Source organism: Leucoraja erinacea, chromosome 8 (genome assembly GCF_028641065.1).
Source record: "Leucoraja erinacea ecotype New England chromosome 8, Leri_hhj_1, whole genome shotgun sequence".
Classification (NCBI taxonomy): Eukaryota; Metazoa; Chordata; class Chondrichthyes; order Rajiformes; family Rajidae; genus Leucoraja; species Leucoraja erinaceus.
Window position 1 is genome coordinate 49,256,783 of NC_073384.1, and position 13,360 is coordinate 49,270,142.

The 13,360-nt window shown below is 43.6% G+C and overlaps 1 pseudogene; it reads left to right on the plus strand.

The window, feature by feature from the left end:
• LOC129699878 (U5 small nuclear ribonucleoprotein 40 kDa protein-like) overlaps positions 1-11,560 on the plus strand; it is a 37,780-nt pseudogene extending 26,220 nt beyond the window's left edge.
• Positions 11,561-13,360: the final 1,800 nt, after the last annotated feature.

Genomic DNA, 13,360 nt, shown 5'->3' on the forward strand with positions numbered 1-13,360 from the left:
AAGCCCTTTCTGTGTTTGAGTGAGGTGAAGCCTGTGCTACATGCCACATACAGGTAAATAATATTGCCTGACGCATATGAAGAATAATTCAGCAATACTTGTAATGTACCCGTGCAAGAAGTTACAGGGCAGAAATCCCTCCGTGGCCACTGGAACAAAATGGAGGTCTGAGTATTGGCCATCAGTTGTACTCCCCTCTGTGCTTGCAGTTAAGATACCATCCTCTGCCCCATCCCACCGCCTTTCGAACCTGATGTGCTCAATGGCAGGAGGAGAAAGAGAGAAGAAAGAGAAATGTTGCATACTATGGACATGGATTAGCAGCTCATTGTTACAGTAGGTCAAGTGGCTACAGTGACTACAGACATACAGAGAGTGGGTACAATAGGTATCAAGGCTACAATGAGAACACTTGGGATAGTGGCTTCAGCAGTACAAGTGAACAGTGCATCCAGCGGTACAGAGGTGGGTACAAGGGTACAATGGTTCACGGACTACAATGGATGTAAAGGTACAAGAGTGCAGTGAATATTGGGAGTACAAAGGGCACAGGGGTGCAATGGTCCATGGATACAGTAGGTACATAGGATACGGGGGTACAATGGTTCAGCAGCCACAATTGATATAGAGGTACAGGGTTTCAGTGAATATAGGGGAAAGTGTGGGCATAGCCTGTACAGAGGGTGCAGTGGTCCAGGGGATGTGGGTACAGGGGATTCAGGGGGTACAGTGGTATAGGGGTGCAGTGGTTCAGGGGATACAGTGGCTACAGAGGTAGAGGGAGTTGGAGTTGGAGTTGAGTTCAGTTTATTGGCATGTGAACCGAGGTACAGTGAAAAGATTTTGTTACGTGCTAGCCAGTCAGCAGAAAGACAAACATGATTAAAATTAAGCCGTCCACAGTGTACGGATGCATGATAAACTTTAGTGCACAATAAAGTCCAGCAAAGTCTAATTAAAGACTCCAGTGAGGTTGATAGTAGCTCAGAACTACTATCTGGTTGATAGGATGGTCAGTTGCCTGATAACAGCTGGGTGTAATGGGCACAATGGCTCCAGGGGGTGCAGAGGTTCAGGGGATACATTGGGTACAGAGGTTACTGTAGTTCTGGAGGAGGTAGAATGGATACAGTGTGTGCAGCATGTTAACACCTGGATTATTTCTTGCTGAATCCCTAAGCTTTCCGTGGCTATCTCCAGTGTACCTGCCCAAGGGCAAAGAAAGAGGTGAGCGGCTTCAGGCCCCATCCTGTGGTTGCCTAGCAACAGTTCCAGCAGTGCCTGAGAGAAGAGGGTTAGTCCCCTCCACTTTCAACACAGGGAGTGATATGTGGACTGAAATAGAAAAAAATATATATAATTCACAAAATGGAGACGAATTTACAAAAATAGAATTGAGGCCAAGTATGAAATCACAGCAAAAAATGCATCTATTGTGAGCTGAAATATCAAAAACATATGATCCCCATTGTCTGCAATGTTTCCACCGAAGAACAGTATCTTTTCACAGTGTGATCTATTTCCTCTTTAGTCCTGCCAATAAGTAAATGGAATTTCCCCTGAAGGATTTGCATTCTGCTCTGAAAAACTGACCAGACATCTGATTCATAAAAGTAGTAGGTAGTTACAATAAAGTTTGCTGTGTGCATCACTATTAGTTTAAAAAAAAAGACCAAACCTACTGTAAAGTATCAGAATTTGTAGAAATCTTCTGGGCCTTAAATTTTAGTCTGAGAAGGGTCTCGTCCAGAAACATCACCCATTCTTTCTCTCCAGAGATGCTGCCTGTCCCGCTGAGTTACTCCAGCATTTTGTGTCTATCTTTAATTTTTAACCCTTTGTGTTATGCATCATGATTCTCCAAATGTGTGCGAGTCTGGCTGGCTGAAGAAGGGTCCAGATATGAAACGCTGCATGCCCATTGCCTCCACAGATGCTGCCTGACACACTGAGTCAGTCCAGCACTTTCTTTAGTTTAGCTTAGTTTAGAGATACAGCGCGGAATCAGGCCCTTCAGCCCACCGAGTCCGCGCCGAAAAGCGATCCCGCAAACTCTATGTTTTGCTTATGATTCCAATATCTTGTGCCTCCACTTGAGCTGTTTCATTGAACTAAACCATGGAAGAAAGTCCTGAGGGAAAATAACCTGATCATCCATGGTGAAGATTGTAGTGAGGCCAAGGAGGTAGACTGGTCACTGTAACAAAAGAAATAAGCCTTGGGATTAAGGGTAGGCTCCAGGAAAACCAACATGCCATGAACACAGTCACCGACATGATGGGATGAATGGCCTCCTTTTATGTCACAAATTTTCCACACCAATTATACAGCCTCCTTTAATAGGCATGCACTAGGCTTGCTCTTCTGGCACACAAATGTAGCAACATTTCTCCTAACACCACCAGCTTTAACAAGTCCACTTCATAGGTACTCTAAATTGCTGCTTCCAGTGGATTCTACGCATTTAGCTCTTTTGCTTCCTTGATCTTGTTTTTGATAATTTATGCATACTACTAATAATTTGTTCAGATCATTCTGAAATCCCCACCCTGCTCGCAACATGTAGTTCCTCTCTGAAGATTAAAGTGGAAGTTCTTGAGTGGGTGAGGGTGGGGACATAAGGCACTGGTGGTGGTGATTGTGGGTGGTTCTTGATATCCCCAGTACTTACTTTGGCTGAAAGTGCATGGAATTCCTGGAGAAATGCCATAAACTATTTAGGGACTTTACACGTAGAGATTGAGCAACTTCATAACAGTTCTAGCCCACAACTGCTTTCAGGAAGTTTGTACTGAGTCCTGATGTTTTTTTTAGTCTTTTCAGATTTGTTTTCAGTTTATTATTGTCGCATACACTGATGTACAGTGAAACGTTTGGTTTGCATGCTATCAGAACAAATACTACTATACATAATTACAATCAAGCTGAACTCAAGTACAACTGGTAGAGCAAAGAGGAATATACAAAGTGCAGAATATCGTTCTCAGTATTGCAGCGCACCAGTTCCATTGACAAAGTCCAATGTCTGCAATGGGGTATCTGAGAATTGGACAGTGTTCTAGCTTATAGTGAGAATGAGTACTGGAGCACTGCCTACTTGTATGGGGGAAACAAGGAACTGCAGATGCTGGTTTACACAAAAGGACATCAAGTGCTGTTTTAACTAAGTAGGTCAGGCAGTGGCTCCGGGTCGGGACACTTTTTGAGACCCATCACCTTCTTGGGTGTTTAGAAAGATCCTGATCCGAAACTTCACCTGTCCATGTTCACCAGAGAGGCTGCCCAACCCGTTGAGTTACTCTGGTGCTTTGCTTTGTGCCCTTAGTTGTATGGGATGCCTGCTTCATGAAATGGGTCAGGACGAAATACGAGTCCTTCTCTGCCATGATACCATCAAGCCCATAATATCAGATGACCAATCCTCCTGTGAACGGTGATCATTTTCGGCGAGTTCCCAGCATCTGACGAGATGCTTTGTAGAACGTACAGAACATGTTGAACTCAACCAGTGTGAATATTTACTCAAGGGCTCTCTGGAAATTTTCTGCAAACCACCGTTGCATCCAGGGAGCAGTTAGCCACATGACATAATCCTTAAAGAGATAACATCCTGAAAGTAGCAAACATTGCTTGCAATCAATAAGGCAAATGTTCTTCCTCTCAAACCAAAATTGGCTCATAAAGTTTATCCTGCAGTGTCTGATCCAGTCTGAAGCTGCCTATAGTGTCTGTCCAATCTTGATAAACCCGATAAACCCATCAAAAGACATCTGCTGTTTTCTGCATGCAGTATTAATAATATTTGAAGTCTCACCCAAACAAGATATTCCTCAGCAAACAAATATAGTATTGATCATAATTTTACTATATTTAAATACACACACTGTAAATGGAATTCCTGTTGCCTTGAGCAATCGTGGTACTTTTAAGAATGTGCCCAGTGCTACCTAATGTTTAATGTCCCATGGGAAATAAATGGGAACATTGAGCCTACAACATGGTGGGATGGTAAAGATTGGAACCACATGTCTTCACATTACACGTTTGGTTTGTGTGTATTACCCGTAAGTAAATACAGCTAGCAAGTCCAAGACTTTAATGTTCTTTTACACAAATATTGCCATTTCAAGGCGTGCCAAGTGAAACATTATTGCCTCCCTCAATAAAAGCGTAAGAGCTGTTTTACAAATGGATTTTTGATATGTTAAAACAAATTAGCTATTGCATTTCCATTACACTCAAAGGAAAAAAAATGCTTAAATAGTTCAGAGAAATTTGACATTCAGATTATTGCGTTGCAAACAGATGGAGCAGCAAACACAACATTGATAATAAATACTGCTTCTTGCTGATGCAAGATTTGTACAACATTAATATAGTGACATGAGTTTCCAAGTTGAAAGGTTTTGCAAAAATAAATTGCTTGCCCTGGTCATTTATGATGTTGCTTTTGATGTTTGAAATGCGTATTACAGATTAAACTACAATGAACTGGAGCAGATGTGGATTTCAATTCCTTTTAGTCTAGTGTCACATTGTTAATATGATTTGTTGTCAATATTAAAGAATGACAACTGTAAGATAATGTCCAGCTACAGCTTGAAATTATCAGCCTCAAGAAATGATAAGGTGATACGTGCACCAGTCTTTCCTTGACTCATCTAACCAACCATCGGGTGTATGACAGCCTGATGAAGGGTCTCAACCCGAAACGTCACCTATTCCTTTTCCCCAGAGATGCTGCCTGACCCACTGAGTTACTCCAGCATTTTGTGTCTAACTTCAGTGTAAACTAGTATCTGCAGTTCCTTCCTACACATTAGGTGTGTGGCTTAGTATATCATTATTCCCAGATCACAGTCACAGTCTTTTAATACCATATCAATCCAGTTCATGTACAACCCAATGTGTCTCCTATGTTGGTCCCTTCAAGTAATCAAGCATTTCTGTGTGGAAGGCATTTTGTAGATAATGACACGTGTGCCCACGCTTTGATGCTGTTGGGACTTGGAAAATAGGGTGCAAAAGTATAGACACAACACAGATTAGATACTGAGTGCCGATCACCTTACTCACATCCTTTTAGCATTGCCTTTTGGTCTTTACATCAGAGTGGAATAAATCTGCTGGGATCAAACGAGACTGTGATTTATCACAAATGCATACATTGAGTTTAAAACAAGTTAAAACTCTAATTATACTTGAAAACTTCAAGCCCCATGAATTCTTGCATAGATGACACTGCAAATGAAAATCTTATTGCCCCAGGGCAACTCCTGTGCTGGTGGATTTGCAGCATAACGTGTTCCCTGCCTTGAAGTTGGTCCATTCTGAACAAAACTATGGTGGTGCAACGATAGAGTTGCTGCCTTACAGCGTCAGAGACCGAGGTTTGATCCTGACCACGGTTGCTGTCTGTGTGAAGTGTGTACATTCACCCCGTGGACGGATAAGTTTTCCCGGGATGATCCGGTTTCCTCCCACACTCCAAAGACGTACAGGTTTATAGGTTAATTTGCTTCGGTAAAGATTGTAAATTGTCCCTAGTATGTGCAGGATAGTGTTAATGTACAGGGTTCACTGGTCAGTGCAGACTCAGTGGACAGAAGGGCCTGTTTCTACCCTGTATCTCGCAACTAAAGTAAATTAAACAAAGAGAGTGTCTCATGTTTAAGAAGGAACTGCAGATGCTGGAAAATCGAGCCAAAAGGTAGACAAAAATACCGTAGAAGGGTCTCGACCCGAAACGTTGCCTATTTCTTTCGCTCCATAGATGCTGCCTCACCCGCTGAGTTTCTCCAGCAGTTTTGTCTACCAAAGAGAATGTCTCAAGTACTTGAGATGGACACAGATGAGATGAGAACCAGACAGTCAGATTCAGATTCAGATTCAGATTCAATTTTAATTGTCATTGTCAGTGTACAGTACAGAGACAACAAAATGCATTTAGCATCTCCCTTGAAGAGCGGCATAGCAAACGATTTGAATAGACAGTATGATTAAAGATATACAAAGAAAATTAAATTGAACACATAAATAGACAAACATGACTTTCCTGTCAGCTAAGTGAAACCTCCCTTCCACTACCAAAACCCTTTCTATAACCAAAGGCCATCTCAATGAAATCAATACCTGAACGCTGAGAACATATTGGACTCTGAAAACTGATATGATAAGAAAGGGTACAAACTCACATCAGACGAGGGAATTTGCTCAAACTTAGTTTATGATGCATCATTCAAAATGCAGGGTGGGAGTGAAGAGTGGAACAATGCAATGATGCATACCATCCACACTACTTCTACAGTTTCCCAAAGGCAGTGATTTGTGTGTGTGGCACTAATGATTACATATCCTTGCCTAAATCTCACCTCACAGTATTCTGTTTCTCAGAATATTCATCAGAGTATAACAAAGCTTGTGTTACTGTTTGGCGTTTCTCACTCTAATCAATGGTCCAATTGAGTCCAGTGGGATGAAGTCTAATTGATGTTACATCACTGAAAGTGTGTGTGAAACAATGAAACCAAATGGAGAAACTGGCTTCAAAATAAAATGCAAGCGTGGACATTGCTTACAAGAATGGTGTCAGGAAAGACAGTAGTTATTTATATCCAGACAATATTATTGCTATGAAAATGGCTCACAACTATTTTTTTGCCTGTGTAAGAAGGAACTACAGATGATGGTTTACATCGAAGAGAGACACAAAATGCTGGAGTAACTCAACTTTCCTGCTGAGACTCCAACATTTTGTCTATATCCTTTCTGCTTATCAGGTGTGGAGGCGGTTCAGTGGTTCAGTGGCAGAGCACTAGGGAACCGGGTTCGATCCTGACTACGGGTGCTGTCCATCCAGAGTTTGTACATTCTCCCTGTGACCGCTTGGGTTTTCGCTGGGTGCTCTGGTTTCCTCCCACATTCCAAAGATGTACAGGTTTGTAGCTTAATTGGCTTTGGTAAAATTGTAAATCGTCCCTAGTGCATCGTATAATGCTAGTGTATGGGTGAATAAAAAATAGCATTGATTGAGGGAGGATTAGTGATGATGGTCACTACTGATTCAATAGGACTTGTTGCCATATGAAGGAAGGAACTGCAGATGCTGGTTTATACTAAAGATAGACACAAAATTGTGGAGGTACTCAGTGTGGAGTCAGGCAGCATCCCTGGAGAAAATTAAAAGTTGATGTTTCGGAATGGAAACCTTCTTCAGACTGAAAGATATAGAAGGCCAGTGCAAAACAGGCCAGTAACAGATGACCTCAGGAAGAGTGGAGTCAATAATGGCCCATTGTTGGCTGTGGAAGATGTGTTAACAACAGAGATACAAGAATAGGGACAGTAGAACTAGTAGGATGTCAAGAGTGGAGGTGGAGAGAATGCAGGAGTTACCTGAAATTAGGGATATCAACATTCATACCGCTGGGTTCTACAACTCAAATATTGTTAGCACATCTACCCAACCAACAGTGGGCCATTATGGACTCCGCCCTTCCTGAGGTCATCTATTGCTGGCCCTGTTTTGTTCTGGGCTTCTCCATCTTTGTTTGAATAAGGGTTCCAACCTGAAACGTCACCTTTTCCTTTTCTCCAGGACTCGTTTCTATAATGTGCCTCTATGATCATGACTCTGTGACAACTTGCACATATAACATATTTAATCAGTGGCAAAAATGTGTCCGAAAGCACTTCACACTTCATACGAGGGCTTTCAAACAAAAGCTGACTTCAATTTGTACAAGGATCCATTTGCAAAAGTAAGTTGTTGGATAATTTGCAGGATTTAGCACCCAGGCAATGAAAGTGGCAGGCACCAACAGAAAGGAAAAAAGAGAAGCAAGGGAATAAAGTACAAAAGCGGAATTTGAGGTGTTGTGCCTCCCGTTTGCATGTGATTCATGCTGGTAATGGAGGAGGCCAAGGACAGAACAATTGGTAAGGAAATGGGAAAGGGAGTTGAAATGGTTAGCAATGGGGAGATCCAGCAGTCTTTGGTGGCCAGAGGACTTGGTCTCGCTGATGTAAAAGAGGCCACCTTGGGAACACCAGATTCTGTAGTTGAGGTTTGAAGAGGTGCACGGGAACCTCTGTCTCACCTGGAAGGGCTGATGTACGGGTCCCTGTATGGAGATGACAGAAGAGCTGTGGGGACAGGTGTAGGGATATGCATTACATCTGCTGCGATTGCAGGGGAAAATACTGTGGAGGGAAGGTGTTGCGTGGGAAGGGATGAGTGAAGTAAGGCATGTGGAGGGACTGGTCTCCATGGAAAGAAGAAAGGAGTGGGGTTGGAAGAAGTGACGAGCAAACTGGGAGAACAGCATCTCATATTCCGCTTGGGTAGCTTACAACCCAAAGGTATGAACAGTGAATTCTCCAATTTAAGTAATACTTCCTTCCCCCCAAAGTCTCTCTTTCCTGTACCCCCACACACACCCATGTACACCCATTTCTCCCACCATCTCCCTCCCCTCTTCCCTTCCCCGATCCCTTTCCACCTATATCCCTCCCTCAGGCTTTATATTTCACTTTTCATTTTATCTGACACCCTTTTGTCTCCTTATCATCTCTTGCATTTGTCACTTACTCCACCCATCTCCCAATCAAATCCTCCTCACCCGTATCCATCTATCTCTCGCCATGCTTTGTCCCGTCCCCGGCTCTCTTTTCCAGCTTTACCCCCCCACTCTCCCTCCCCCTCCCACCACTACCATCAATCTGAAGATGGGTTACAGCCCAAAACAGCGCCTATCCATGCTCTCCGCAGATGCTGTCTGATCTGCTGAGTTATTCCAGGGCTTTGAGCTTGGCTTGAGAAAGGAAATTGAAATTTGGTTTGCTGCAAATGCCAGAATTAGAGGAATACAATGTTCTTGGAAGGTTTTAGGTCTGGAGAATGTTAAAGGGTTGGGATCCTCGGGTGGGATTTAAACCAAGGATACAATTTCCAAAATTGACCATATGATAAAAGTAGCAGAATTTTGTGCTACTTGAAAGATGGAAAGAAACATCCTGCACAAGTGGCAAAAATATACGTGGTGATGCAATATCATTACATCAACACATCTGCAAACACTTAATTTGTCCTTAAGGAAGTCATAGTGCAGCATTGTGGCACCAAAATTGCCAGAATTTTTATGGCTTGTCTGCACACATGCACGATACTGAACCAGTCCATAGGGAGACATTTTGCATTATCTGCTGGTAAATGTGGGAAAGAATGCAATTAAGATGTTTTCACAAAATTCAGTCTGGATTATGCAAACACTTTATGAAACATGGCTCAATAACCTGACCCTGAAAGTAAAGGCATGCTCTACATTGGTTTCTGTGTGTACTTTAAGCCTCTTATTAACACACGGCAGCAAATTTATCTTCACGGCTGACTCATTATGTAACTGATGTATACTTTATCCTGACCTTGGCAGAAAAGTAGGCAAACCACCATTCTATGCTCCTTCCTTACCTAGGAGTGACACGGTAACACAATGGTAGAGTTGCTGCCTTACAGTGCAAGATACCCGATTTTGTTCCTGAGTAGGGGGGGTTGTCTGTGTTGAGTTTGCACGTTCTCCCTGTGATCACGTGGGTTTTCTCTGGATACTCCGGTTTTCTCCCACACTGCAAAGAAGCACCGGTTTGTAGATTAATTGGCTTCAGTAAAAATTGTAAATTGTCAATAGTTTGTGAGATAGTACCAGCGCACAGGAATCGTTGGTCAACGCGGACTCAGTGGGCCGAAGGAAATGCTTCCGCGCTGCACCTCTAAACTAAACTAAACTTACAAAAAAAATGCATAAACTGTATCAACCTTCTCCTTTTAGGATTGGCATTTAAGTCACAGATATAATAGTAAGTCTTAGAAACAGGTCGAAAATCCTCTCAACATCCTCACAAATATGAAATAGGCCCTGGGAGAAGGTTTAAAAAAATGTCAAGATAAAATAATATCCTGTAGAGCCGTTCAACATATATAAAATAAAAATGTAGGTAAATGCTTGAAGAGATTGTAGCAAGTAAGTTGTGAGCAGAATATTAATACCTTTCAGCTGCTTTGCGATCCTTTGTCCAAGAGATGGACTGAGTCTGTAAGCATGTGGAAAACCATTCAGATGCAATCTGACCTTACTTCAGTTTGCAGATTTGCAGGAAATGGTTCATTCCTCATGGGAGTATTTGTAACCTTGGCCTTTGGAAATATAAATCACATGGCTTGTGAACCAATATTACTACAGTGCTAATTTTAACCCAGCTGACTGCAATGTCAAACATCATAATCAACTGACAATGCTCCATCTGTGAGGAGGATAATCACTAGTCAGTGTACGGAATATCAAGCATTTTTGTGCTTGCGGGGGATGACATTGGGGAGCGAGGCTGGGAATGGGAGTCTAAGGGTTATGGAAAAGGAGAATGAAGAAGTGGAACCACGCCCAGCTGGGAGAACATTATAATGCTGGCAGTTTGGTCATTTTAAAACACAAACAACTAAGCTGTAATTATCTTTCTTTTCTATTTCCAGGCAGTCATTGGGCTTATGGTTTTGTGTGAAATACGGTGTGATTATGCAAACAAATGTTATGGTCTAAGGATAGACATAAAGTGCTGGAGTAACTCAGCGGGCCAGGTTGCATCTCTAGTGAAAAAGGATGGGCGATGTTTCAGGTCGGAACCCTTCTTCAGACTCCCTGAAACACCACCCATCCTTTTTCTCCAGAGATGCTGTCTACCTAAGTCACTGAGTTATTTCATCACTTTGTGTCTATCTTCGGTATAATCCAGTATCTGCAGTTCCTTCCTACACAAATGTTACGGTCTTGGCCTCGGCAGAGAGGGGGGGAGTTGAGGGGGGAGAGAGGGGGAGCAAAAAGGGGGAGCAGGGAGGGAGGGGGGAGGGGGGCAAAAAGGGAGGGGAGGGGCAGAGAGGAGGGAGGGGGGGGGGTCAGAGAGGGGGGGGGGGGGGTTGAGAGGGGGGGAGGGGGGGGGCAGGGGGGGGGGATGGGGCAGAGAGGGATGGGGAGGGGGCAGAGAGGAATAGGGGGGATGGGGCAGAGAGGGATGGGGAGGGGTAAGAGGGGGGGGGGGGGGGTAGAGGGGGAGGAGGGGGTAGAGGGGGGGGGGGGGGTAGAGGGGATGGGGAGGGGGGGAGGGGGATGGGGGAGGGGGTAGAGGGGGATGGGGAGGGGGTAGAGGGGGATGGGGAGGGGGGTAGAGGGGGATGGGGAGGGGGGAGGGGGGAGGGGGGGGGGTGGGGAGGGAGGGTGGGGGGATGGGGAGGGGTAGAGGGGGAGGGTGTAAAGGCAGTGTCTACCCAGGTCATAGATATAGCTTTGGAGAACAGAAGGCAGTGAAAGGAAAGAACAATTTAAAGACAATTGATTTACATCAGAAACAGGTGTGGGATAAATGGATACTATTCTAGACCAGCCATGTCTCCACACAGGTGGATGAGTATCACTATGGCTCAGTAAACCATAAGCTTGATGCCAGCACTTTGGAGGCAGCGACTTCAATATTTGTCTTCACTGAAAAGTGGCTCCTCAGATACGAGGAGTGACCCACATCAACCTGGGCTTCAGAGGACCTTGTTATGGTTGGGATATTGTTATGTGGGAGATCAGTATCTTTGCCTTCTAGATTTTTCATTGGCAACTCCCGTATGATTTGATGAAGGGAACTGCAGTAACCAGGATCTCAGCCTCCCAGTGTATACAAATGCCACGGTTAGCAGTGTACTGTACGCAGTTTGGGCCGCAGTTTACATCATTTGGTGACCAAGATTGGAGAGGCTTTGAGGCCTTGGTTCGGGAATGGATATGGTGAAATTTGCAACTCTTCCAGCAGAGTAATTCCCACCACCAATTAACTTCCGAAGAAGGATCTCGACCTGAAACGTCACCCAGTCCTTCTATCCAGAGTTGCTGCCTATCCCACTGAGTTACTCCAGCTTTTTGTGTCTATCTTCCTGAAGGCAAGTTGCAGTAGCGTAGTAGAATCAATTGAGGTGCAACCCACTCATCGAGTCATAGCATCGGAGAGAGTTGCTGAACACAGAAATAGGCCCTTCAGCCCAATTTCAAATCAAATCAAATCAAATTTATTTATAAAGCACATTTAAAAAACAACCCATGTAGACCAAAGTGCTGTACAGACCAGGGCAGGTAGCTAAAATCACAAAACAAATAGACATACACAGGAATGCGCACAGTACATAGGTACAAATAATCAGCTCAATAATCTGTTTTTTGTTTTTTCTGTTTCTTGTTTTTTGTGCTAAATTGTATGTATGCACTGAGTACGAGCAGCTTTCAGTTTCACTGTACATGTATAGTGACAATAAATGGCATATCTATATCTATATCTCAAAGACACAAAACAAAGATCAGCCACATCAGGGGGATTCAAATGCTAGTGAATAAAAATAAGTTTTGAGCCTGGACTTAAAAGAATCGATGGAGGGGGCAGATCTGATAGGGAGGGAGATGCTGTTCCACAGTTTAGGGGCCACAACAGCAAAGGCACGGTCACCCCCGAGTTTAATTTTAGATCACGGGACAGCCAGGAGCCTCAAGTCAGCCGACCTGAGGGACATGGAGGTAGAGTAAGGGGTAAGGAGGTCTGTGATATAGGGGGCAGCAAGCCCGTTTAGGGCTTTATAGACAAACAGGAGAACCTTAAAATCAACTCTGAACCGTACTGGCAGCCAGTGGAGAGAGGCCAGAATGGGAATAATATGGTCCCTCTTCCCGGTATCTGTCAGGAGCCTGGCTGCAGCATTCTGGACCAGTTGCATGCGGGACAGGGATGACTGACTGATCCCAGTATGCAGGGAGTTGCAGTTTAAACTAGCATCTGCAGTTCCTTCTTACACTTATGTTCCCTGATCTTTGATTTCCCTATTCTGAGTTTTTTTTTTTTAAACTTTGCGCATTTACACTATCTGTTTCCCTCATTAACATATACACCTCTACAAGATCATTCCTTGTCCTCCTGTGCTCCAAGAAGTAAAGTCCTCGTCTGCCCAACCATTCCCTGCAGCTCAGGACCTCAAGTGCCGGCAACATTCCTGTATATGGTCTCTGCACTTTTCCCAGCTTAACAATATTTTTCCTATAACATGGTGACCAAAACCGAACACAATTTTCTAAATACAGCCTCACCAAAGTCTTGTACAATTGTAACAAAACATCCCAACTTCCAAATTCTGTACCCTAATTAATGAAGGCCAATGTACCCAAAGCCTTCTTCTGGCCACAATTCACCACTTATAATGAAGGCTGTGCCTGTCAAATACAAAACAAAAGTACTGATTTAACATCAGGAAAGAGGCATTGGTACAAAACTCTCACAGGTATAT